We start from the raw sequence: 24,104 nt of genomic DNA on the forward strand, positions 1-24,104 counted from the left end.
TTCGTATGACAGAGTTACAGCTTTCCCCTCAAGCAGCCGCTCGCTAAGCCTGTTCTTGTGGAATTCGCAAAGTGATATTTGGTAGCCCATAGAGGGCTATGGTGAAAAAGAAAATATCCTCAGAGTAAAACTGGAAAGAAACTTTTTGAGAAACTGCTTTGTGATGTGTGACTTCCACTCACAGCGTTACATCTGTATTTCGTGGATCTCTTTGGTAGCCTTATTTCTGTGGAATCTGAGAACAGATATATCGGATCCCTTCGAAGACTATAGGGCCAAAGTAAATATCCTCCGATAACAAAGAGAAAGAAGCTTTCTGAGAAACTTCTTTGTGTTGTGTGAAATCATCTCACAGAGTTACAGCTTTCCCCTCTAGAAGCCTTTCACTGAGACAGTTCTTGTGGAATTCGGAAAGTGATATTTGGAAGCCCACAGAGGGCTATGGTGAAAAAGGAAATATCCTCAGATAAAATCTGGAAAGAAGCTTTCTGAGAAACTGCTTAGTGTTCTGTTAATTCATCAAACAGAGTTACAGGTTTCCCCTCAAGAATCCGATCTCTAACTCTGTTCTTGTGGAATTCTCAAAGTGATATTTGGAAGCCCATAGAGGGCTAGGGTGAAAAAGAAAATATCCTCCGAGTAAAACTGGAAAGAAGCTTTCTGAGAACCTGCTTTGTGATGTGTGACTTCCACTCACAGAGTTACATATGTATTTCGTGTATCTCTTTGCTAGCCTTATTTCTGTGGAATCTGGGAACGGATATTTCGGATCCCTTTGAAGACTGTAGGGCTAATGGAAGTATCCTCCGGTTACAAAGAGAAAGATGCTTTCTGAGAAACTTCTTTGTGTTCTGTGAAATCATCTAACAGAGTTAGGGTTTTTCCCTCAAGAAACCTTTCGCTAAGACTGTTCTTGTGGAATGTCCAAAGTGATATTTGGAAGCCCATAGACGGCTAGTGTGAAAAAGGAAATATCCTCAGATGAAAACTGGAAAGAAGCTTTCTGAGAAACTGCTTAGTGTTCTGTTAATTCGTCTCACAGAGTTACAGCTTTCCCCTCACGAAGCTGCTCGCTAAGCCAGTTCTTGTGGAATTCGCAAAGTAATATTTGGAAGCCCATAGAGGGGTATCGTGAAAAACCAAATATCCTCAGAGAAACTGGAAAGAAGATTTCTGAGAAACTGATTCGTGATGTGTGACTTTCACTCACAGAGTTACGTCTGTATTTCGTGGATCTCTTTGCTAGCCTTATTTCTGTGGAATCTGAGAACAGATATTTCGGATCCCTTTGAAGACGATAGGGCAAAAGGAAATATCCTCTGTTAACAAATTGAAAGAAGCTTTCTGAGAAACTTCTTTGTGTTCTGTGAAATCATCTCACTGAGTTACAGCGTTCCCCTCAAGAAGCCTTTCGCTAAGACAGTTCTTGTGGAATGTGCAAAGTGATATTTGGAAGCCCATACAGGGCTATGGTGAAAAAGGAAATATCCTCAGATGAAATCTGGAAAGAAGCATTCTGAGAAATTGCTTAGTGTTCTGTTAATTCATCTCACAGAGTTACAGATTTCCCCTCAAGAAGCCGCTCGCTAAGCCTGTTCTTATGGAATTTGCAAAGTGATATTTGGAAGGCTATAACGGGCTAGGGTGAAAAAGAAAATATCCTCAGAGAAAAACTGGAAAGAAGCTTTCTGAGAAACTGGTTTGTGATGTGTGTCTTCCACTCACAGAGTTACATCTGTATTTCGTGGATCTCTTTGCTAGCCTTATTTCTGTGGAATCTGAGAACGGATATTTCGGATCCCTTTGAAGACTATAGGGCCAAAGGAAATATCCTCCGATAACAAAGAGAAAGAAGCTTTCTGAGAAACTTCTTTGTGTTCTGTGAAATCATCTCACAGAGTTACAGCTTTCCCCTCAAAAGCCTTTCTCTAAGACTGCTCTCTTGGAATTTGCAAGGTGATATTTGGAAGCCCATAGAGAGCTATGGTGAAAAAGGAAATATCCTCAGATGAAATCTCGAAAGCAGCTTTCTGAGAAAATGCTTAGTATTCTGTTAATTCATCTCACAGTGTTACAGCTTTCCCCTCAAGAAGCTGCTCGCTAAGCCTCTTCTTGTGGAATTCGCAAAGTGATATTTGGAAGCCCATAGAGGACTACGGTGAAAAAGGAAATATCCTCAGAGAAATACTGGAAAGAAGCTTTCTGAGAAACTGCTTTGTGATGCGTGACTTCCACTCACAGAGTTACATCTGTATTTCGTGGCTCTCTTTGCCAGCCTTATTTCTGTGGAATATGAGAACAGATATTTCGTATCCCTTTGAAAACTATAGGGACAAAGGAAATATCCCCCGTAACAAAGAGAAAGAAGCTTTCTGAGAAACTTCTTTGTTTTGAGTGAAATCATCTCACAGAATTACAGCTTTCCCCTCAAGAAGCCTTTAGCTAAGACAGTTCTTCTGGAATTTGCAAAGTGATATGTGGAAGCCCATAGAGGGCTACGGTGAAAAAAGAAATATCCTCAGATGAAATCTCGATAGCAGCTTTCTGAAAACCTGCTTAGTGTTCTGTTAATTCATCTCACAGCGTTACAGCTTTCCCCTCAAGAAGCCGCTCTCTAAGTCTGTTCTTGTGGAATTCGCACAGTGATATTTGAAGCCCATAGGGGGCTATGGTGAAAAAGAAAATATCCTCAGAGAAAAACTGTAAAGAAGCTTTGTGAGGAACTGCTTTGTGATGTGTGACTTCCACTCACAGACTTACATCTATGTATCGTAAATCTCTTTGCTAGCCTTATTTCTGTGGAATCTAAGAACAGATATGTCGGATTCCTTTGAAGACTATAGTGCCAAAGGAAATATCCTCCAATAACAAAGAGAAAGAAGCTCTGAGAAACTACTTTGTGTTCTGTGAAATCATCTCACAGAGTTTCAGCTTTCACCTCAAGAAGCCTTTCGCTAGACAGTTCTTGTGGAATGTGCAAAGTGATATTTGGAAGCCTATAGAGGTCTATGGTGAAAAAGGAAATATCCTCAGATGAAATCTGGAAAGAAGCTTTCTGAGAAACTGCTTAGTGTTCTGTTAATTCATCACACAGAGTTACAGCTTTCCCCTCAAGAAGCCGCTCGCTAAGCCTGTTCTTGTGGAATTCGCAAAGTGATATTTGGAAGCCCATACAGGGCTATGGTGAAAAAGGAAATATCCTCATAGAAAAACTGGAAGAAGCTTTCTGAGAAACTGCTTTGTAATTGTGACATCCACTGACAGAGTTACATCTGTATTTCGTGGATCTCTTTGCTAGCCTTATTTCTGTGGAATCTGAGGACAGATATTTTGGATCCCTTTGAAGACTTTACGGCCAAAGGAAATATCCTCCGATAACAAAGAGAAAGAAGCTTTCTGAGAAACTTCTTTGTGTTCTGCTAAATCATCTCTCAGAGTTACAGCTTTCCCCTCAAGAAGCCTTTCGCTAAGACAGTTCTTGTGGAATGTGCAAAGTGATATTTGGAAGCCTATAGAGGGCTATGGTGAAAAAGGAAATATCCTCAGATGAAATCTGGAAAGAAGCTTTCTGAGAAACTGCTTAGTGTTCTGTGAATTCATCTCACAGAGTTACAGCTTTCCCCTCAAGAAGCCGCTCGCTAAGCCTGTTCTTGTGGAATTCGCAAAGTGATATTTGGAAGCACATAGAGATCTATGGTGAAAAAGAAAATATCCTCCGAGAAAAACCGGAAAGAAGATTTCTGAGAAACTGCTTTGTGATGTGTGACTTCCACTCACAGAGTTACATTTGTATTTCTTGGATCTTCTTGCTAGCCTTATTTCTGCGGAATCTGAGAACAGATATTTCGGATCCCTTTGAAGACTATAGGGCCAAAGAAATATCCTACGATAACAAAGAGAAAGAAGCTTTCTGAGAAACTTCTTTGTGTTCTTTGAAATCATCTCACAGAGTTACAGCTTTCAACTCAAGAAGCCTTTCGCTAAGACAGTTGTTGTGGAATTTGCAAGGTGATATTGGAAGCCCATAGAGGGCTATGGTAAAAAGGAAATATCTTCAGATGAAATCTGGAAAGAAGCTTTCTGAGAAACTGCTTAGTGTTCTGTTAATTCGTATGACAGAGTTACAGCTTTCCCCTCAAGCAGCCGCTCGCTAAGCCTGTTCTTGTGGAATTCGCAAAGTGATATTTGGTAGCCCATAGAGGGCTATGGTGAAAAAGAAAATATCCTCAGAGTAAAACTGGAAAGAAACTTTTTGAGAAACTGCTTTGTGATGTGTGACTTCCACTCACAGCGTTACATCTGTATTTCGTGGATCTCTTTGGTAGCCTTATTTCTGTGGAATCTGAGAACAGATATATCGGATCCCTTCGAAGACTATAGGGCCAAAGTAAATATCCTCCGATAACAAAGAGAAAGAAGCTTTCTGAGAAACTTCTTTGTGTTGTGTGAAATCATCTCACAGAGTTACAGCTTTCCCCTCTAGAAGCCTTTCACTGAGACAGTTCTTGTGGAATTCGGAAAGTGATATTTGGAAGCCCACAGAGGGCTATGGTGAAAAAGGAAATATCCTCAGATAAAATCTGGAAAGAAGCTTTCTGAGAAACTGCTTAGTGTTCTGTTAATTCATCAAACAGAGTTACAGGTTTCCCCTCAAGAATCCGATCTCTAACTCTGTTCTTGTGGAATTCTCAAAGTGATATTTGGAAGCCCATAGAGGGCTAGGGTGAAAAAGAAAATATCCTCCGAGTAAAACTGGAAAGAAGCTTTCTGAGAACCTGCTTTGTGATGTGTGACTTCCACTCACAGAGTTACATATGTATTTCGTGTATCTCTTTGCTAGCCTTATTTCTGTGGAATCTGGGAACGGATATTTCGGATCCCTTTGAAGACTGTAGGGCTAATGGAAGTATCCTCCGGTTACAAAGAGAAAGATGCTTTCTGAGAAACTTCTTTGTGTTCTGTGAAATCATCTAACAGAGTTAGGGTTTTTCCCTCAAGAAACCTTTCGCTAAGACTGTTCTTGTGGAATGTCCAAAGTGATATTTGGAAGCCCATAGACGGCTAGTGTGAAAAAGGAAATATCCTCAGATGAAAACTGGAAAGAAGCTTTCTGAGAAACTGCTTAGTGTTCTGTTAATTCGTCTCACAGAGTTACAGCTTTCCCCTCACGAAGCTGCTCGCTAAGCCAGTTCTTGTGGAATTCGCAAAGTAATATTTGGAAGCCCATAGAGGGGTATCGTGAAAAAGCAAATATCCTCAGAGAAACTGGAAAGAAGATTTCTGAGAAACTGATTCGTGATGTGTGACTTTCACTCACAGAGTTACGTCTGTATTTCGTGGATCTCTTTGCTAGCCTTATTTCTGTGGAATCTGAGAACAGATATTTCGGATCCCTTTGAAGACGATAGGGCAAAAGGAAATATCCTCTGTTAACAAATTGAAAGAAGCTTTCTGAGAAACTTCTTTGTGTTCTGTGAAATCATCTCACTGAGTTACAGCGTTCCCCTCAAGAAGCCTTTCGCTAAGACAGTTCTTGTGGAATGTGCAAAGTGATATTTGGAAGCCCATACAGGGCTATGGTGAAAAAGGAAATATCCTCAGATGAAATCTGGAAAGAAGCATTCTGAGAAATTGCTTAGTGTTCTGTTAATTCATCTCACAGAGTTACAGATTTCCCCTCAAGAAGCCGCTCGCTAAGCCTGTTCTTATGGAATTTGCAAAGTGATATTTGGAAGGCTATAACGGGCTAGGGTGAAAAAGAAAATATCCTCAGAGAAAAACTGGAAAGAAGCTTTCTGAGAAACTGGTTTGTGATGTGTGTCTTCCACTCACAGAGTTACATCTGTATTTCGTGGATCTCTTTGCTAGCCTTATTTCTGTGGAATCTGAGAACGGATATTTCGGATCCCTTTGAAGACTATAGGGCCAAAGGAAATATCCTCCGATAACAAAGAGAAAGAAGCTTTCTGAGAAACTTCTTTGTGTTCTGTGAAATCATCTCACAGAGTTACAGCTTTCCCCTCAAAAGCCTTTCTCTAAGACTGCTCTTTTGGAATTTGCAAGGTGATATTTGGAAGCCCATAGAGAGCTATGGTGAAAAAGGAAATATCCTCAGATGAAATCTCGAAAGCAGCTTTCTGAGAAAATGCTTAGTATTCTGTTAATTCATCTCACAGTGTTACAGCTTTCCCCTCAAGAAGCTGCTCGCTAAGCCTCTTCTTGTGGAATTCGCAAAGTGATATTTGGAAGCCCATAGAGGACTACGGTGAAAAAGGAAATATCCTCAGAGAAATACTGGAAAGAAGCTTTCTGAGAAACTGCTTTGTGATGCGTGACTTCCACTCACAGAGTTACATCTGTATTTCGTGGCTCTCTTTGCCAGCCTTATTTCTGTGGAATATGAGAACAGATATTTCGTATCCCTTTGAAAACTATAGGGACAAAGGAAATATCCCCCGTAACAAAGAGAAAGAAGCTTTCTGAGAAACTTCTTTGTTTTGAGTGAAATCATCTCACAGAATTACAGCTTTCCCCTCAAGAAGCCTTTAGCTAAGACAGTTCTTCTGGAATTTGCAAAGTGATATGTGGAAGCCCTTAGAGGGCTACGGTGAAAAAAGAAATATCCTCAGATGAAATCTCGATAGCAGCTTTCTGAAAACCTGCTTAGTGTTCTGTTAATTCATCTCACAGCGTTACAGCTTTCCCCTCAAGAAGCCGCTCTCTAAGTCTGTTCTTGTGGAATTCGCACAGTGATATTTGAAGCCCATAGGGGGCTATGGTGAAAAAGAAATTATCCTGAGAGAAAAACTGGAAAGAAGCTTTCTGAAGAAACTGCTTTGCAATGTGTGACTTCCACTCACAGAGTTTCATCTATATTTCGTGGATCTCTTTGCTAGCCTTATTTCTGTGGAATCTGAGAACTGATGTTTCGGATCCCTTTGAAAGCTATAGGGACAAAGGAAATATCCTCCGATTACAAAGAGAAAGAAGCTTTCTGAGAAACTTCTTTGTGTTCTGTGAAATCATCTCACAGAGTTAAAGCTTTCCCCTCAAGAAGCCTTTTGCTAAGACTGTTCTTGTGGAATTTCTAAAGTGATATTTGGAAGCCCACAGAGGGCTATGGTGAAAAAGGAAATATCCTGAGATGAAAACTGGAAAGAAGCCTTCTGAGAAACTTCTTTGTGTTCTGTGGAATCATCTCACAGAGTTACAGCTTTCCCCTCCAGAAGCCTTACGCTAACACTGTTTTTGAGGAATTTGCAAAGTGATATTTGGAAGCCTATGGAGGGCTATGGTGACAAAGGTAATATCCTCAGACGAAAACTGGAAAGAAGCTTTCTGTGAAACTGCTTAGTTTTCTGTGAAGTCATCTCACAGAGTTACAGCTTTCCCCTCAAGAAACCGTTCGCTAAGCCTGTTCTTGTGGAATTTGAACAGTGATATTTGGAATCCCTTGGAAGGCTAAGGTGAAAATGAAAATATCCTCAGAGAAAAATTGGAAAGAAGCTTTCTGAGAAACTGCTTTGTGATGTGTGACTTCCACTCACAGAGTTACATCTGTATTTCGTGGATGTCTTTGCTAGCCTTATATCTGTGGAATCTGAGAACAGATATTTCGGATCCCTTTGAAAACTATAGGGCCAAAGGAAATATCCCCGATAAGAAAAAGAAAGAAGCTTTCTGAGAAACTTCTTTGTGTTCTGTGAAATCATCTCACAGAGTTATAGCTTTCCCATCAAGAAGCCTTTCGCTATTACAGATCTTGGAGAATTTTCAAAGTGATATTTGGAAGCCCGTGGAGGGATATGGTGAAATAGTAAATACCCTCAGATGAAAACTGTAAAGAAGCTTTCTGACAAACTCCTCAGTGTTCTGTTAATTCATCTCACAGAGTTACAGCTTTACCTTCAAGAATCCGTTCGCTAAGCCTCTTTTTGTGAAATTTGCAAAGTGATATTTGGAAGCCCATAGAGGGCTATGGTGAAAAAATAAATATCCTCAGAGTAAAACTGGAAAGAAGCTTTCTGAGAAACTGCTTTGTGATGTGTGACTTCCATTCACAGAGGTACAGCTCTGTTTCTTGGAGCTGTTTGCTAGCCTTATTTCTGTGGAATCTGAGAACGGATATTTCGGATCTCTTTAAGACTATAGGGCCAAAGGAAATATCCTCTGATAACAAATTGAAGGAAGCTTTCTGAGAAACTCCTTTCTGTTCTGTGAAATCATCTCACAGAGTAACAGCTTTCCCCTCAAGAAGCCTTTCGCTTAGAGTGTTCTTGTGGAATTTGCAAAGTTTTCTTTTTAAGCCCATGGAGGGCTATGGTGAAAAAGAAAATATCCTCAGATAAAAACTGGAAAGAAGTTTTCAGAGAACCTGCTTAATGTATTGTTAATTCATCTCACAGAGTTACAGCATTTCCCTCAAGAAGCCGTTCGCTAAGCCTGTTCTTGTGGAATTTGCAAAGTGATATTTGGAAGCCCCTAGAGGGCTATGGTGAAAAAGCAAATATCCTCAGAGAAAAACTGGAAAGAAGCTTTCTGAGAAAATGCTTTGTGATGTGTGACTTCCACTCACAGAATTACAGCTGTATTCCGTGGAGCTGTTTGCTAGCCTTATTTCTGTGGAACCTGAGAACTGACATTTCGGATCTCTTTGAAGACTACAGGGCCAAAGGAAATATCCTCCTAAAACAAAGAGAAAAAAGCTTTCTGAGATACTTCTTTGTGTTTTTTGACATCAACTCAAAGAGTTACAGCTTTTCCTTCAAGAAGCCTTTCGCTAAGACTGTTCTTGTGGAATTTGCAAAATGATATTTGGAAGCCCATGGAGGGCTATGGTGCAAAAGAAAATACCCTGAGAAGTAAACTGGAAAGAAGCTTTCTGACAAACTGCTTAGTGATTTGTTAATTCATCTCACAGAGTTACAGCTTTCCCCTCAAGAAGCCAATCGCTAAGCCTGTTCTTGTGGAATTTGCAAAGTGATATTTGGAAGCCCCTAGAGGGCTATGGTGAAAAAGACAATATCCTCAGAGAAAAACTGGAAAGAAGCTTTTGAGAAACTGCTTTGTCATGTGTGACTTCCACTCAGAGAGTTACAGCTGTTTATCGTGGAGCTGTTTGGTAGCCTTATTTCTGTGGAATCTGATAACGGATATTTCGGATCCCTTTGAAGACTACATGGCAAAAGGAAATATCCTCCGAAAACAAAGTGAAAGAAGATTTCTGAGAAACTTCTTTTTCTTATGTGAAATCATCTCATAGATTTACAACTTTCCCCTCAACAAGCCCTTTGCTAAGACTGCTCTTGTGCAATTTGCAAAGTGATATTTGGTAGCCCGTGGAGGGCTACGGCGAAACAGGAAATATCCTCAGATGAAAATTGGAAAGAAGCTTTCTGAGAAACTGCTTAGTGTTCTGTTAATTCATCTCACAGAGATACAGCTTTCACTGAAGAAGTCGTATGCTAAGGCTGTTCTTGTGGAATTTGCAAAGTGATATTTGGAAGCCCGTTGAGGGCTATGGTGAAAAAGAAAATATTCTCAGAGAAAAACTGGAAAGAATCTGTCTGAGAAACTACGTTGTGATGTGTGACTTCCACTCACAGAGTTACAGCTGTATTTCATGGACCTGTTGGCTAGCCTTATTTCTGTGGAATCTGAGAACTGATATTTCTGATCTCATTGAAGTCTATAGGGCCAAAGGAAATATCCTCCGATAACAAAGAGAAAGAAGCTCTCTGAGAAACTACTTTGTGTTCTTTGAAATCATCTCACAGAGTTACAGCTTTCCCATCAAGAAGTCTTTCCCTAAGTCTGTTTGGAGAATTTTCATAGTGATATTTTTAAGCCCATGGAGGGATACGGTGAAAAAGGATATATCCTCAAGTGAAAACTGGAAAGATGCTTTCTGATAAACTGCTGAGTGTTCTGTTAATTCATCTCACAGAGTTACAGCTTTCCCCTCAAGAAGCCGTTCGCTAAGTCTGTTCTTGTGGAATTTGCAAAGTGATATTTGGAAGCCCATAGAGAGCTAGGGTGAAAAAGCAAATATCCTCGGAGAAAAACTCGAAAGAAGCTTTCTGAGAATCTGCTTTGTGATGTGTAACTTCCACTACCAGAGTTACACCTGTATTTCATGGAGCTGTTTGCTAACCTTATTTCTGTGGAATCTGAGAACTGATATTTCGGATCCCTTTGAAGATTATAGGGCTAAAGGAAATATCCTCTGATAACAAAGAGAAAGAAAGTTTCTGAGAAACTTCTTTGTGTTCTGTGAAATCATCTCACAGAGTTACAGCTTTCCCCTCAAAAAGCCTTTCGCTAAGACTGTTCTTGTGAAATTTGCAAAGTGATATTTGGAAGCCCATGGAGGGCTATGGTTAAAAAGGAAATATCCTCACATAAAAAGTGCAAAGAGGCTTTCTGAGAAACTGCTTAGTGTTCTGTTAATTCATCTGAGAGTTACAGCTTTCCCCTCAAGAAGCCGTTCGCTAAGCCGAATCTTGTGGAATTTTCAAGGTGATATTTAGAAGCCCTTAGAGGGCTTTGGTGAAAAGGAAAATATCATCAGAAAAAAACTTAAAGAAGCTTTCTGAGAAACTGCTTTGTGATGTGTGACTTCCACTCTCAGATTTACAGCTGTATTTCGTGGAGCTGTTTCCTATTCTTATTTCTGTGCAATCTGAGAACTGATACTTCGGATCCCTTGGAAGACTATCGGGCCAGAAGAATTATCCTCCGATAACAAAGAGAAAGAAGCATTCTCAGAAACTTCTTTGTGTTCTCTGAACTCACCGCACAGAGTTACAACTTTTCCCTCAAGAAGCCTTTCGCTAGCCTGTTCTTGTGGAATTTGCAAAGTGATATTTAGAAGCCCATGGAGGGCTATGGTGTAAACGGAAGTATCCTCAGATGAAAACTAGAAAGAAGCCTTCTGAGAAACTGCTTAGTGTTCTGTTAATTTGACACACAGAGTTACAGCTTTCCCCTCAAGAAGCCGTTTGCTAAGCCTGTTCTTGTGGAATTTGCAAAGTGATATTTGGAGGCCCAGAGACGGCTATGTTGAAAAAGAAAATATCCTCACAGAAAAATTGTAAAGAAGCTTTCTGAGAAACTGCTTTGTGATGTGTGACTTCCACTCACAGAGTTACAGCTGTATTTCGTTTATCTGTTTGCTAGCCTTATTTCTGTGGAATCTGAGAACGGATATTTCGGATCCCTTTGAAGACTATAGGGCCAAAAAATTTCCTCGGATAACAAAGAGAAAGAATCTTTCTGAGAATCTTCTTTTTGTTCTATGAAATCACCTCACAGAGTTACAGCTTTTCCCCTCAAGAAGCCTTTCGCTAAGACTGTTTTGTGGAATTTGCAAAGTGATATTTGGAAGCCCATGGAGGGCTTTGGTGAAAAAAAAATATCCTCAGATGAAAAGTGGAAAGACGCTTTCGGAGAAACTGCTTAGTGTTCTGTTAATTCACCTCACAGAGTTACAGCTTTCCTGTCAAGAAGCCTTTCGCTAAGCCTGTTCTTGTTGAATTTGCAAAGTGATATTTGGAAGCCCATTCATTGCTATGGTGAAAAAGAAAATATCCCCATATTCAAACTGGAAAAAAGCTTTCTGAGAATCTGCTTAGTGTTCTATTAATTAGTCACACAGACTTGCAGCTCTACCCTCAAGAAGCCGTACGCTAAGCCTGTTCTTGTGGAATTTGCAAAGTGATATTTGGAAGCCCATAGAGGGCTGTGGTGAAAAAGAAAATATCCTCAGATAAAAACTGGAAAGAAGCTTTCTGAGAAACTGCTTTGTTATTTGTGACTTTCACTCACAGATTACAGCTGTATTTCTTGGAGTTATTTGCTATCCTTATTTCTATGTAATCTGAGAACTGATGTTTTGGATCCTTTGGAAGGCTTCAGGGCCAAAGGTAATATCCTCTGATAACAAAGAGAAAGAAGCTTTCTCAGAAACTTCTTTGAGTTCTGTGAAATCATCTCACAGAGTTACTGCTTTCCCGTCAAGAAGCCGTTCGCTAAGCCTGTTCTTGTGGAATTTGAAAAGTGATATTTGGAAGCCCATAGAGGGCTATGGTGAAAAAGAAAATATCCGCAGGGAAATATTTGAAGAAGCTTTCTGAGAACCTGCTTTGTGACGTGTGACCTCCACTCACAGAGTTACAGCTGTATTTCGTGGAGCTGTTTGCTAGCATTATTTCTGTGGCATCTGAGAACGGATATTTCGGATCCCTTTTAAGACTATAGGGGCAAAGGAAATATCCTCCGATAACAAAGAGAAAGAAGCTTTCTGAGAAACTTCTTTGTGTTCTGCGATATCATCTCACCGAGTATCAGCTTTCCCCTCAAGATGCCTTTCGCTAGGACTATTCTTGTGGAATTTGCCAAGTGATATTTGGAAGCCCATGGAGGGCTATGGTGAAAAAGGAAATGTCCTCAGATGAAAACTGAAAAGAAGCTTTCTGAGAAACTGCTTAGTGTTCTGTTAATTCATCTCACAGAGTTACAGCTTTCCCCTCAAGAAGCAGTTCGCTAAGCCTGTTCTTGTGTAATTTTCAAAGTGATATTTGCAAGCCATTATTGGGCGATGGTGAAAAAGCAAATATCCTCAGAGAAAAAAGGGAAAGAAGCTTTCTGAGAAACTGCTTTGTGATGTGTGACTTCCACTCACAGAGTTACAGCTGTATGTCCTGTATCTGTTTGCTAGCCTTATTTCTGTGGAATCTGAGAGCTGATATTTCGGATCCCTTTGAAAACTCTATGGCTAAAGGAACTATCCTCCGATAATAAAGAAAAAGAAGCTTTATGAGAAACTTCTTTGTGTTCTGTGACATCATATCACAGAGTTACATCTTTCCCCTCATGAAGCCTTTCGCTAAGCCTGTTCTTGTGGAATTCGCAAAATGATATTTGCAAGCCCCTAGAGGGCTATGCTGAAAAAGCAAATATCCTCAGGGAAAAAAGGGAAAGAAGCTTTCTGAGAAACTGCTTTGTGATGTGTGACTTCCACTCACCGAGTTACAGCTGTATTTCCTGTATCTGTTTGCTGGCCTTATTTCTGTGGAATCTGAGAACTGATATTTCAGATCCCTTTGAAAACTCTAGGGCTAAAGGAACTATCCTCCGATAATAAAGAAAAAGAAGCTTTATGAGAAACTTCTTTGTGTTCTGTGAAATCATATCACAGAGTTACATCTTTCCCCTCAAGAAGCCTTTCGCTAAGTCTGTTCTTGTGGAATTTGCAAAGTGATATTTGGATGCCCAAGGAGGGCTATGGCGAAGAAGGAAATATCCTCAGATGAAAACTGGAAAGAAGCTTTCTGAGAAACTGCTTAATGTTCTGTTATTTCATCTCACAGAGTTACAGCTTTCCCCTCAAGAAGCCGTTCTCTAAACCTGTTCTTGTGGAATTTGCAAGGTGATATTTGGAAACCCATAGAGGGCTATGGTGAATAAGAAAATATCCTAAGAGAAAAACTGAAAAGAAGTTTTCTGAGAAACTGCATTGTGGTGTGTGACTTCCACTCACAGAGTTACAGCTGTATTTCGTGGAGGTGTTTGCTAGCCTTATTTCTGTGGAATCTCAGAACTGATATTGCGGATCCCTTTGAAGACTGTAGGGCCAAAGGAAATATCCTCCGACAACAAAGAGAAAGAAGCTTTCTGAGAAACTTTTTTGTGTTCTGTGAAATCATCTCACAGAGTTGCAGCTTTCCCCTCAAGATGACTTTCGCTAAGACTGTTCTTGTGGAATTTGCAAAGTGATATTTGGAAGCCCATGGAGGGCTATGGTGAAAAAGGAAATATCCTCAGAACAACACTGGAATGAAGCTTTCTGAGAAACTGCTTAGTGTTCTGTTAATTCATATCAGAGGTACAGCTTTCCCCTCAAGAAGCCATTCTCTAAGCCTGTTCTTGTGGTATTTGCAAAGTGGTATTTGGAAGCCCATGGAGAGCTATGGTGAAGAAGAAAACAACCTCAGATAAGAACTGGAAAGAAGCTTTCTGATAAACTGCTTTGTGAAGTTTGACTTCAACTAAATGAGTTACAGCTGCATTTCATGGAGCTGTTTGCTAGCCTTATTTCTGTGGAATCTGAGTACTGATATTTTGGATCCCTTTGAAAACTATAGGACCAAAGGAAATACCCTCTGATTAAAATGATAAAGAACCTTTCGGAGAAGCTTCTTTGTGATTTGTGAATTCTTCTCACAAAGTTACAGCTTCCCCTCAAGAAGCCTTTCGCTAAGACTGTTGTTTTGGAATTTGCAAACTAATATTTGAAAGCCCGTGGAGGGCTATGTTGAAAAAGAAAATATCCTCATATAAAAACTGTAAAGAACCTTTCTGTGAAACTGCTTTGTGATCTGTGAATTCATAGCACAGAATTATAGCTTTCCCCTCAAGAAGCCGTTCAATAAAACTGTTCTTGTTGAATTTGCAAAGTGATATTTCGAAGCCCATGGAGGGCTACGGAGAAAAAGAGAATTTCCTCAGATAAAAACTGGAAAGACGTTTTCTGAGAAAGTTCTTTGTGATGTTTGAATTCATCTCACTGAGTTACACGTGTATTTGGAGGAGCCGTTTCTAGCCTTGTTTTCGTGTAATCTGAGAATTGATATTTCGGATCCCTTTGAAGACTATAGGGCCAAAGGAAATATCATCCGATGAAAATGAGAAAGAAGCTTTCTGTTGCACTTCTCTGTGATCTGTGAATTCATCTCACATAGTGACACCTTTCTACTCATGAAGCCGTTCGCTAAGACTTTTGTCGTGGAATTTGCAAAGCGATATTTGGGACCCCATGGAGGGCTATGCTGAAAAAGGAAATATCCTTTGAGAAAAATTGGAAAGGAGCTTTCTGAGAAACTGCATTGTGACATGTGTATGCAGCGCATAGAGTTACAATCTCCTTTTCATTGAACCGTTTGCCAACACTCTTTTCTTGAAATCTGCATTGAGAGATTTCTTAGCGCAATGAAGCTGATGGTGACAGGGGAAATATCCTCAAAGAAAAACTAGAGTGTAGCTGTCTGAGAAACTTCTTTGTGTTATGTGAGTTAATCTCATCGAGTTACAACTTTGTCTTCAGGAAGGAGTTTGCTGACACTGTTTTCCTGGAATCTGCAAAGTGATATTTGGGAGTGCATTGAGGCCCATGGAGAAAACGGAAATATCCTCAGATAATAACTAGAAAGGAGCTTCCTGAGAAACTGCTTTGTAATGTGTGAATTCAACTCACTGAGTTACACGTGTATTTGGAGGAGCCGTTGGCTAGCCCTGTTTTCCTGGAACCTGAGAGCTGATATTTCGGACATCTTTGAAGACTAAAGGCCAAAGGAAATATCCTCCGAGAAAATGAGAAAGAAGCTTTCCGAGGAACTTCTCTGTGATCTGCATAGCATCTCACAGAGTTAACCTTTGTCTTAATGAATCCGTTCAGTAAGACTTTTCTTGTGGAATTTGCAAAGTGATATTTGGGAGCCTATGGAGGGCTATGCTGAAAAAGGAAATATCGTCACATAAAAATTGGAAAGAAGTGTTCTGAGAAATTGCAATGTGATGTGTGAATGCAACTCCCAGAGTTACACTTTTCTCTTCAGGGATCAGTTGGCTAACACAGTTTTCTGGAAATCTGCAATGGAATACTTCTTATCACAATGAAGCTTACGGTGACAAAGGAAATATCCTCAGAAAAAACTAGAAAGAAGCTTTCTTAGAAACTTCTTTTGGATGTGTGAATTCCTCTCATGGAGTTACACTTACGTGTCATTGAACAGTCGATTAACACTGTCTTTAAGGAACCTGAGAAGGGCTACTTTGGATCGCATTGAGACCTATGATGATAAAGGAAATATCCTCAATTAAAAACGTGAAAGATGCTTTCTGAGAAACTTCTTTGTGATACGTGAATTCATCTCACAGAGTTACACCTTAGTCTTCACGAAGCAGTTTGCTCACACTGTTCTCTTGGAATCTGCAAAGTGATATTTGGTTGCACATTGAGGCCCATTGTGAAAACGGAGATACCCTCAGAAAATAACTAGAAAGAAGCTTTGTGAATAATTGCTTTCTGATGTGTGAATTCATCACACAGAGATTCACCTTTACCTTCGTGTAGCAGTTTGCTAACACTGTTTTTGTGAATTCTGCAAAGTGATATTTGGCAGCTCATTGAGGGCTATGTTGAAAAAGGAATTATAGTCAGATAAAATCTGGAAAGAAGCGTTCTGAGAAACTGCATTGTGATGTGTGAATGCAACTCACAGAGTTACACTTTTCTCTTCAGTGATCAGTTTGCTAACGCAGTTTTCTTGAAATTTGCAATCAGATACTTCTTATCGCTAAGCAGCTTACGGTGACAAAGGAAATATCCTCACATAAAAAATGAAAGAATCTTCCTGAGAAATTGCTTTCGATATGTGACTTCATCTCACAGAGTTACACCAGTATTTCTTGGAGTCATCTCCTAGCACTGTTTTTTTGGATTCTGAGAACTGATATTTCCGATGGGTTTGAAGAGTATAAGGACCAAGGAAATATCCACCGATGCAAACCGGAATGAAGCTTTCTGAGAAACTGCTTTGTGACGTGTGAATTCATTACAAAGTGTTCCACCACTCTTTCATGGAGGAGTTTGCTAGCACTGTGTTTGTGGAATCTCACAAGTGATATCTTGGATATCATTGAATCCCATGGTGAATCATGAAATATCCTCAGTCAAATCTGCAGAGAAGCCTTCTCAGAAACTTCTTTGTTGTGGGTGAATTGAGCTCACCAGGTTACATCACTGTTTTCATTGAGAAGCTTGCTAACAGTGTTTTCGCAGAATCTGAAATAAGACACACGATGGATTATTCCCAAGATGGCCAAATAGGAACAGCTCCAGTCTCCAACTCCCAGTGTGAGCGACACAGAAGACAGGTGATTTCTGCATTTTCAACTGAGGTACTGGGTTTATCTCACTAGGGAGTGCCCGACAATCATTGCTGGTCAGCTGCTGCAGCCCGACCAGCGAGAGCTGAAGCAGCCCGAGGAATCGCCTCACCTGGGAAGCGCAAGGGGGAAGGGAATCCCTTTTCCTAGCCAGGGGAAATGAGACACACAACACCTGGAAAATCGGGTAACTCCCACCCCAATACTGCACTCCACCAAGGATCTTAGCAAACGGGAACACCAGGAGACTATATCCCACACATGGCCGGGAGGGTCCCATGTCCACGGAGCCTCCCTCATTGCTAGCACAGCAGTCTGCCATCTCGCTGGCAAGGCGGCAGCGAGGCTGTGGGAGGGTAGCCCGCCATTGCTGAGGCTTAAGTAGATAAACAAAGTGGCTGTGAAGCTCCAACTGGGTGGAGCTTACAGCAGCTCAAGGAGTCCTACCTGTCTCTGTAGACTCCACCTCTGGGGACAGGGCACAGCTAAACAACAACAACAACAACAACAAAAGCAGATTGTGGAATCTGAGAACTGATATTTCGTATCTCTTTGAAGTCTATAGGCCAAAGGAAATATCCTATGATAAAAATGAGAAAGAAGCTTTCTGAGAAACCTCTTTTTCATCTGTGAATTCATCCCACCATGTTACACCTTTCTCCTCATGAAGCCGTTTGCTAAGACTGTTCTCGTGGAATTTGCAAAGTGATATTTGGGAGCCCATGGAGGGCTCTGGTGAAAAACGAAATAACCTCAGATAAGGACTGGAAAGAATCGTTCTGAGAAAGGGCATTGTGACTTGTGAATGCAACTCACAGAGTTACACTCTTCTTTTCATTGATCAATTTGCTAACACAGTTTTCTTGAAATCTGCATTGAGATATTTCTTGGTGCATGAAGCTTACACTGACAAAGGAAATATCCTCAGATAAAAACTAGAAAAAAGTTTTCTTAGAAACTTCTTTTTGATGTGTGAATTCATCTCACGGAGTTACACTTACGTTTCATGGAACAGTCGAATAACACTGTCTTTAAGGAACATGAGAAGGGATACTTTGGATCGCAGTGAGGCCTACGCTGATAAAGGAAACAACCTTAATCAAAAACATGAAAGAAGCTTTCTGAGAAACTTCTTTGTGATACGTGAATTCATCTCACAGGGTTTCAACTTTGTTTTCACGAAGGAGTTTGCTCACAGTGTTTTCGTGGAATCTGCAAAGTGATATTTGGGAGCGCATTGAGGCCCATTGTGAAAACGAAAATATCCTCAGATAATAACAAGAAAGAAGCTGTCTGAGAAATTGTTTTCTGATGTATGAATTCATGACACAGAGATTCACCTTTCCCTTCTTGTAGCAGTTCACTAACACTGTTTTCGTGGATTCTGCAAAGTGATATTTGGCAGCTCATTGAGGGCTATGGTGAAAAAGGAAATATCCTCAGATAAAAACTGATAAGAAGTGTTCTGAGAAACTGCCTTGCGATGTGTGAATGCAACTCACAGAGTTACACTTTTCTCTTCAGTGATCAGTTTTTTAACACAGTTTTCTTGAAATCTGCAAAGGGTTACTTCTTAGTGCAATGAAACTTACAGTGACAGAGGAAATATCCTCAGATAAAAACTGGAAAGGAGCTTTCTTAGAAACTTCGTTGTGATGTTTGAATTCATCTCACAGAGTTTCACTTACGTTTCATGGATCAGTTGATTAACACTGTCCTTGAGGAACCTGAGAAGTGCTACTTTTGATCATGGAGGCCTACGCTGAAAAAGGAAATATCCTTAATTAAAAACCTGAAAAAGCTTTGCGAGAAACTTCTTTGTGGTATGTGAATTCATCGCACCGAGTTACAACTTAGTCCTCATGAAGCAGTTTAGTAACAGTGTTTTCGTGTAATCTGCAAAGTGATATTTGGGAGTGCATTGAGGCCCATGGTGAAAATGAAAATATGCTCAGATCATAACTAGAAAGGAGCTTTCTCAGAAATTGCTTTCTGAGGTGTGAATTCGTCACACACAGATTCACCATTCCCTTCTTATAGCAGTTTGCTAGCACTGTTTTCGTGAATTCTCCAAAGTGATATTTGGGATCTCTTTGAAGGCTATGGTGAAAAAGGAAATATCCTCAGATAAGAACTGGAAAGAAACATTCTGAGAAACTGCATTGTGATGTGTGAGTGCAAGTCACAGAGTTACACTTTTCTCTTCAGTGATCAGTTTTCTAACACTGTTTTTTTGAAATCTGCAATGGGATACTTCTTAGGGCAATGAAACTTATGGTGGCAAAGGAAATATCCTCAGATAAAAACTAGAAAGAAGCTTTCATAGAAACTTCTTTGTGATGTTTGAATTCATCTCACAGAGTTACACTTACGTTTCATTGAGTAGTTGATTAACACTGTCTTTGAGGAACCTGAGACGGGCTACTTTGGATCACATGGAGGCCTACGCTGATAAAGGAAATTTCCAGAATTAAAAACGTGAAAGATGCTTTGTGAGAAACTTCTTTGTGATACGTGAATTCATCTCATAGAGTTACAACTTAGTCTTCATGAAGCAGTTTGCTAACACTCTTTTCGTGGAATCTGCAAAGTTATATTAGGGAGCGCATTGAGGCCCATGGTTAAAAAGGTAATATCCTCAGATAATAACTAGAAAGAAGCTTTCTCAGAAATTGCTTTCTGATGTGTGAATTTATCACACAGAGATTCACCTTTCCCTTCTTGTAACAGTTTGCTAACATTATTTTTGTGGATTCTGCAAAGTGATATTTAGGGGCTCATTGAGGGCTATGGTGAAAGAGGAAATGTCCTCAGAAAAAAAACAGAAAGAAGCGTTCTGAGAAACTGCATTGCGATGTGTGAATGCAATTCACAGAGTTACACTTTTCCCATCAGTGATCAGTTTGCTAACAAAGTTTTTTTGAAATCTGCAATGGGATACTTCTTAGCGCTATGCAGCTTACGGTTACAAAGGAAATATCCTCAGAAAAAAAAAGTGAAAATAGCTTCCTGAGAAATTGCTTTCTGATATGTGATGTCATCTCACAATGTTACAGCACTATTTCTTGGAGAAGTTTCCCAGCACTGTTTTTGTGGATTCTGAAGACTGATATTTTGGATGGGTTTGAAGAGTATAAGGACAAAGGAAATATCCTCGGAGAAAACCGGAATGAAGCTTTCTGAGAAACTGCTTTGTGATATGTGGTTTCTTTTCAAAGTGTTACACCACTCTTTCATGGAGGAGTTTGCTAGCACTGATTTTGTGGAATCTCAGAAGTGATATCTTAGATGTCGTTGAATCTCATGATGAATCATGAAATATCCTCAGACAAATCTGCAGAGAAGCCTTCTCAGAACCTTTTTTGTGGGTGAATTCAGCGCACAGAATTACATCATTGTTTTCATTGAGAAGCTTGCTAACAGTGTTTTCGCAGAATCTGCAATAAGACACACGGTGGCGCTCTGAGACCACAAACAACCTCAGTTCTGAGCCCATGGTGGGCTATGGTGAAAAAGAAAATATCCTCACATAAAAACTAGAAATAAGCGTTCTGAGAAACTGCAGTGTGACATGTGAATACAACTCACAGAGTTACACTTTCCTTTTCATTGATTCGTTTGCTAACACTGTTGTCTTGAAATCTGCATTGGGATATTTCTTAGCGCCATGAAGCTTTCAGTGACAAACGAAATATCATCAAATAAAAACTAGAAAGTAGCTTTCTAAGAAACTTTTTTGTGATATGTGAATTCATCTCACCGAGTTACAACTTGGTGTTCACGAAGCAGTTAGCTAAAACTGTTTTCATGGAATCTGCAAAGTGCTATTTGGGACACATTGAGGCCCACGGTGAAAACGGAAATAACCTCAGATAATTGTTTTCTGATATGTGAATTCATCATACAGAGTTTCACCTTTCCCTTCTTGTAGCAGTTTTCTAACACCGTTTTCGCTGATTCTGCAAAGTGATATTTGGGAGCGTATTGAGGGCAATGGTGAAAAAGGAAATATCCTCAGATAAAACCTGGCAAGAAGCGTTCTGAGAAACGGCATTGTGATGTGTGAGTGCAAATCACAGAGTTACACTTTCCTCTTCAGTGATCAATTTCCTAAGAAATTTCGTGAGAAATTGCAATTTCTCAGGAAGCTTCTTTCACTTTTTTATCTGAGGATATTTTCTTTGTCACCATAACCTGCATAGTGCTAAGAAGTATCACATTCCTGATTTCAAGAAAACTGTGTTAGCACACTTTCTATTTTTTATCTGAGGACATTTCCTTTTTCACAATAGGCCTCAATGTTCTCCCAAATACCACTTTGCAGATTCCACGAAAACAGTGTTAGCAAAACACTCCATGAAAAGAAAGGTGTAACTCTGTGAGATGAATTCACACATCACAACGAAGTTTCTCAGAAAGCTTCTTTCTCGTTTTTATCTGATGATATTTCCTTTGGCCATATAGTCTTCATAGTGATCCGAAATATCAGTTCTCAGATTCCACAAAAACAGGGCTAGACAACAGCTCCACGAAATATATGTGTAACTCAGTGAGTTGAATTCACAAAGCAGTTTCTTAGAAAGCTTCTTTCTTTTTTCTTTTGAGGATATTTGAGGTCTGAAAGCGCCCCCATGTGTCCTATTGCAGATTCTGTGAAAACACTGTTAGCAAGCTTCTCAATGGAAACCATGATGTAGGTCTGTGAGCTGAATTCACCCACATCAAATCAGTTTCTGACAAGGCTTCTCTGCAGATTCATCTGAAGATATTTCCTTATTCACCATGGGATTCAACGACATCCAAGATATCACTTCTGAGATGCCACAAAATCAGTGCTAGCAACTCCTACATGAAAGAGTGGTGTAGCACTGTGAAATGAATTCACACATCACCAAGCAGTTTCTCAGAAAGCTTCATTCCAGTTTTTCTCTGAGGATATTTCCTTTGTCCTTATACTCTTCAACCCCATCCGAAATATCAGTTCTCAGAATCCACAAAACCAGTGCTAGCAAATGGCTCCACGAATTAGTGGTGTAACTCTGTGAGATGAAGTCACATATCAGAAAGCCATTTCTCAGAAACTTCTTTCACGTTCGTTTTTAATTGAGGATATTTCCTTTATCAGTGTAGGCCTTAATGCGATCCCAAGTATCCCTTCTCAGATTCCCCAAAGAAAGTGGTTATAGACTGCTCGAGGAAACGAAAGTGTAATGCTGTGAGATGAATTCACACATGACAGAGCAGTTTCTCAGAAAGCTTCTTCCTAGGTTTTATTTGAGGATATTTCCTTTGTCACCGTCAGCTTCATTCCACTATGAAGTATCACATGGCAGATTTCAAGGAAAAAGTGTTAACAAACTGATCAATGAAAAGAAAAGTGTAACTCTGCGAGTTGCATTCACACATCACAATGCAGTTTCTCAGAACGCTTCTTGCCAGGTTTTATCTGAGGATATTTCCTTTTTCACCATTGCCCTCAATGCGCTCCCAAATATCAGCTTTCCGATTCCACGAAAACAGTGTTAGCAAACTGCTACAAGAAGGAATAGATGAATCTGTGTGTGATGAATTCACATATCGGAAGCAGAGCAATTTCTCAGAAAGCTTCTTTCTCGTATTTACTTGAGGATTCTTCCTTTTTCACCCTAGGCCTCAATGCGCTCCCAAATATAACTTTACAGATTTCACAAAAAGAGTGTTATCAAACTGCATTATGAAGACTAACTTGCAACTCTGTGAGATGAATTCACATATCACAAAGACATTTCTCAGAAACTTCTTTCACGTTTTTAATTGAGGATATTTCCTTTATCAGCATAGGCCTCAATGCAATCCCAAGTATCCCTTCTCAGATTCCCCAAAGACAGTGGTAATAGAGTGCTCCATGAAATGAAAGTGTAACTCTGTGAGATGAATTCACACATCACAGAGCAATTCCTCAGAAAGCTTCTTTCTAGTTTTTATCTGAGGATTTTCCTTTGTCACCATCAGCTTCATTGTGCTATGAAATACTGCATTGCAGATTTCAAGAAAACAGTGTTAGCAAACTGCTCAATGAAAAGAAAAGTAGAACCCTGTGAGTTGCATTCACCCGTCACAATGCACTTTCTCAGAACGCTTCTTTCCAGTTTTTATCTGAGGATATTTTCTTTGTCACCATAGCCCTCAATGCGATCCCAAATATCACTTTGCTGATTCCACGAGAGCAGTGTTAGCAGGCGACTTCATGAAGAGAAAGGTGTAACTCTGTGTGATGAATTCACACATCACAAAGTAGTTTCTCAAAAAGCTTCATTCCGGTTTTCTTCTGAGGATATTTCCTTTGCCCTTATACTCTTCCAACCCATCGGAAATATCAGCTCTCAGAATCCACAAGAACAGTGCTAGCAAACGGCTCCACAAAATGATGGTGTAACTCTGTGTTATGAAGTCACATATAAGAAAGCAATTTTTCAGAAAGCTTCCTTCTAGTTTTCATCTGAGGATATTTCCTTTGTCACTATAAGCTTTATTGCACTAAGATGTATCCCATTGCAGGTCAAGAAAACTGTGTTAGCAAACTGATCAATGAAGAGATAAGTGAAACTCTATGAGTTGCATTCACATGTCACAATGCAGTTTCTCATAACGCTTCTTTCCAGGTTCTATGCGAAGGTATTTCCTTTTTCACCGTAACCCTCCATGCGTTCCCAAATATCACATTGTAGATTCCAAGAGAACCGTCTTAGCAAACGGCTCTTTGAAGAGAATGGTGTAACTCTGTGATATGAATTCACACATCACAAAGAAGTTTCTCAGAAAGCTTCTTTCTCGTTTTTATCTGAGGATATTTTCTCTGGCTGTATAGTCTTCAAAGCGATCCGAAATATCAGTTCTCAGATTCCACAAAAACAGGGCTAGCCAACGGCTCCATGAAATATATGTGTAACACAGTGAGTTGAATTCACACACCACAAAGCAGTTTCTTAGAAAGCGTCTTTCATTTTTGAGCTGAGGATATCTGTGGTCTGAAAGCACCCCCGTGTGTCCCATTGCAGATTCTGCGAAAACACTGTTAGCAAGCTTCTCAATGAATACAATGATGTAGGTCTGTGAGCTGAATTCGCCCACATCAAATCAGTTTCTGACAAGGCTTCTCTGCAGGTTCATCTGAGGAT

This window comes from Macaca fascicularis, chromosome 11 (genome assembly GCF_037993035.2).
Source record: "Macaca fascicularis isolate 582-1 chromosome 11, T2T-MFA8v1.1".
In the NCBI taxonomy this organism is placed as follows: domain Eukaryota; kingdom Metazoa; phylum Chordata; class Mammalia; order Primates; family Cercopithecidae; genus Macaca; species Macaca fascicularis.